The sequence below is a fragment of the Arachis duranensis genome, chromosome 6 (assembly GCF_000817695.3).
Source record: "Arachis duranensis cultivar V14167 chromosome 6, aradu.V14167.gnm2.J7QH, whole genome shotgun sequence".
In the NCBI taxonomy this organism is placed as follows: domain Eukaryota; kingdom Viridiplantae; phylum Streptophyta; class Magnoliopsida; order Fabales; family Fabaceae; genus Arachis; species Arachis duranensis.
Window position 1 is genome coordinate 86181415 of NC_029777.3, and position 4699 is coordinate 86186113.

A 4699-nucleotide genomic window follows, 5' to 3' on the forward strand; every position below is an offset into this window, starting at 1 on the left:
TCACAATATTCACAATAACCAATAATGTAACACCATTGCAAGTCCCCGGCAACGGCGCCATTTTGATGATTGGATTTTTGACGATTTAGAATTTCACTAGAGAAACATGAATAGTAAATGGTAAGAAAACTTTATTAACAAAATGGTCTTAGCAAGGTTTGGTTGTCAAGGGTCTTCATCATTATCACTAGCCACAAGTATGGTAGTTGCAAGGATTAATCCCACTTAGTCATCCTTAAATCAATTAACAAAGGAAAGTCAAGTGAGTTATATCAATCCTAGTCCATAAGTCCTAGCTTTCCACTAATTGGATTAATGAAGGCTAGAGTTAATGGCTATCAACTATCAATCAATTGGACACTAGTAACTCAAGAAATCCTAAGTCACCTTCTCAAGCCAAGAACATAGAATTCTACTCTAACATCCTCTCAAGCATTTCATCAAACACTTGGAGGGTAATGAAAGAAAGCATTTTTATTTGTAAGAATAAAAGGAATCAACAACCAACAATTACAAAGAATTAACAAAACAACAATCAACAACATCACAATCACTTGAATTATCTCAAATTGCATTATTAAAAGGAAACAAAAGAACAAGAATATCTCAATTACAAAACCTAGAAACAAAATAAGAGAAATTACAACAAGAGGATAGGGATAGAGAGAAGAACCAAAGTGTAGCAATCACCACTTGAAGGTAGAAGTAGAAGGAGACTTGAATTAAACCTAGAATTATGAGATCCTAATCTAACCCTAATTCCTAATCCTAGAGAGAAGTGAGAGCTTCTCTCTCTAAAACTAACTCTAACTCCTAAAACTAAGCTAATGATCAAAAGTATCTAAAGTCTCTTGATTCCCCTTCAATACTTGACTTAAATAGCATCAGAAATGAGTTGGATTGGGCCCACAAGGCTCCTAAAATCGCTGGGGACGATTTCATTAAAGTGGGCAAGGACAGAATCGGCGCGCGCGCGCAAAGTGCGTGTGCGCGCCCCTGAATGCGAAGCAACATGTGGTAAAATTTATATCATTTTGAAGCCCCGGATGTTAGCTTTCCAACCCAACTAGAACCGCATCATTTGGACCTCTGTAGCTCAAGTTATGGTCAATTAAGTGCGAAGAGGTCGGCTTGACAGCTTTCCGGTTCTTTCATTTCTTCATGAGTTCTCCAACTTTACATGCTTTTTCTTCATTCCCTTGATCCAATCTTTGCCTCCTAAATCTGAAATCACTTAACAAACATATCAAGGCATCTAATGGAATCAAGGTAAATTACATTTAGCTATTTTAAGATCTAAAAAGCATGTTTTCACTCTTAAGCACAATTAAAGGAGAATATACAAAACCATGCTATTTTATTGAATAAATGTGGGTGAAAGGTGATAAAATCCCTTAAAGTTAATACAAGATAAACCCTACAAATGGGGTTTGTCAAAGCTGTTTCTACATATGATGAATTTCTATATGAAAGATCATACCTTATCTGAGCTTATCTTGCTAGCGGTTGAGCCTTTATCCATTTTATGAAGTAATCGATGGCAACTAGTAAAAAATTTACCTGATCGCTGGATACTGAGAAAGGTCCGAGAATGTCAAGCCCCCACTTGTAGAAAGGCCATGCTACCTCGGAGGTGTGTAACAGTTTGGCTGGAGTATGAATTATTGGTGCACACTTCTGACAGTTGTCGCAATGTTGTACTTTCTTCATGTAGTCGTTCTTGAGTGTTGGCCAATAATAGCCTGTGTGTAGGAGTTTTGCAACTAGACTGTGCCCTCTAATGTGTGTTCCGCAGATTTCTTCATGTGCTTCTGCCATGGCGAGGCGGGATTCTTCCATTCCAAGACACTTTAACAGTGGCCTAGAAAACCCTCTTTTATACAGGTCATCACCGAACATGGTGAAATGGCTTGCTTTTTTTACCAGCTTTAGATTTTTTTTTGTCGCTAGGATGTCTCCAGTTTTCAAATAATGCACATATGGTGTCCACCAATCTGGTTCGTCTGACAAAGAGAAAACATGGATGCTACATATGCTTGGTTCCCCAAGCATTAATTCTGACAAAACTGGTGTTGTGTCTGTAAATTTAGAAGTAGCTAATTTGGATAAAATATTTGCCCTATTATTATCCTCCCTAAGTATATGAGTGATCTCAAAAGTTTGAAAATTTTGAATTAGACCCTTAACAATGTTCAAGTATTGTTCAAGAAGGGGATCTCTTACCTGGAAGTTACCGTTTACCTGTTGTACAACTAATAATAAATCACACAGTAAACCTTCAGGTGTTGAATGTTTGTGTCTTTGCCAAAATGTAAACCAGCTAAAAGGCTTCGTATTCGAATTGATTATTACTTGTCTTGTACAGGAATGTGATAGACTGTTTGGTGCATACTCCAGTATTATCTTTAAGAATAATTTCGGATTCGTATCCATCTTCATTTAAAGCTCCGTCGACATATAACTCCCAAATAGGGTGGATGTCATTGGTTGTGGTGAACTCAGTGACGTGGCGTAAAAATCACCAATTAAAAGTTTATAGAGAAAATAGCGTTGCAAGTATAGCTCTTAACCAATGAAGATTCCACATATCAATTTAAAAGAGTTGTCACAAAATTTAGAAATAAAATACTGGGAGTATGAATCACAGGTCATCTCCCAACAAGTTGTAGAGAGAATGCTAATTTATTAATTAGGGATTTTCAAGAGAGTTTGAGTTTGGATAATGAGCAATTAAATAGTTGTAAAATAAAAACTAAGAATGATTATTAATATTCTAAATAAAAGGCCTTGACTGGGAGAATGATCAATTGGAAGTTCTATCCTTGTTGGGATCTCTTGGGTGTAGTATGAAAAAGGTTGTTGTTTTCACTTAGTCAACCTTTATTAAATAAAGAAAAGTCAAGTGATTGAACTAACTCTTATTCACAAATCCTAGTCCTCTCCCTTGGGAAGGTCTAGCGTTAGTAAATACAGAACTAGCCAACAACTTTCAGTTTAATCTTCACCTAAGCCTTCCAACTCAAGTGTCTCCTCTTAATCAACCCCCATGTCAAGTAGGGAATCTACTCCATTGACATGAATATAATACTCAGAAAAATATAAGAAGAAGACATGATAAAATAAATAAAATAGAGACTAAAAAATTTAATTAAAAATAAAAGGAATTCTCTATATCAACAATCCATGAAAATAATCCAACTACCACTTTAAACAAGAACTAAAGATGTGGAATAAATAAAAGAGCAAGTAAGAAAAAAACTAGAATAGTATCTTCAACGGAGGTGATGACTCTTCAATATCCAAAGCAAAAGGCATAGAACTAATGAATTATGAATGTAAAGAGAACCTAGAGGGAGAGTAGTTCCTCTCTAGATTCAGATCTAAAATCCTAAAACTATCCTAATGAGAATGTATTGATGTGTGTTGAGTCTCCGCATGTTCCCTGGCTTTATTCTGTGTTTCTGGACAAAAAACTGGGTCAAAACGCGGCCCAAAATCGCCCACAGCATTTTCTGTTATTTCCGCAGATCGCGCAAGTCATGCGTACGCGTCGGTCACGCGTGCGCGTCATTCGGCGATTTTCCTTGTCGCGCGTCCGCGTCGTCCACGCGTGCGCGTCATTCGTGCAGACTCCAATCCGCGCATATGCGTCAGGCACATGCACGCGTCGCTGCAATTTTCTCCATTCCGCGCGCTCGCATGAGCCATGCGCGCGCATCGATGCTCGCTGGTCATCTCCTTAGTTTCTTGTGTTCCTTCCATTTTTGCAAGCTTTCTCTCCATTCTCTAAGCCATTCCTGCCATGTAAAGCCTGAAACACTTAGCACACAGATCATGGCATCGAATGGTATAAAGGAGAATTGAAATACAAAAATTAAAGATCATTAGGAAGCAAGTTTTCAACCATAGAACAAACTTAGGAAAGGATTGTAATATCATGCAGTTCATATGAATAAGTGGGTAAAGACTTGATGAAACCACCTAATTAAACACAAGATAAACCATAAAATAGTGGTTTATCAACCTCCCCACACTTAAACATTAGCATGTCCTCATGCTTAGCTCAAGGAGATAAAATAAACAAGTAGGAAAAAGTAAGACTCATGCAATGCAATGCAACCTAGTATGTGAATGAAACTATATGCTAAGATGATTTTGTCTACTTGGTTAAAAGTAAATAAGTTCTTCAGGACAAACATAAATCAAATTCCACTAATTAAAATTATACAGTAAAAACAAGTAAACTTGTAAGAAGACAGCTCATGAAAGCAGATTGAAGCCTTACTGATGGTGTATGTGCACTCTAATCACTCAAGTGTATAGGGTAATCACTCTACTCTTCTCTAGTCATGCTTTCTAAACATTGTTCTTTACTTAACCAATCAACAAATAATTAATGTACCAATGCAAACATCATGAGGTCTTTTCAAGGTTGTAATGGGGCCAAGGTAAAGGTGAGAATATATATATATATAGTTAAGTGAGCTATAAATTGAATCCTTTGATTAACCTAAGCTCTTACTGATGAGCGGATAATTTATACGCTTTTTGACATTGTTTTTAGTACGTTTTTAGTATGTTTTAGTTAGTTTTTATTATATTTTTATTAGTTTTTATTTAAAATTCACTTTTCCGGACTTTACTATGAGTTTGTATGTTTTTCTGTGATTTCAGGTATTTTCTGGCTTAAATTGAGGGA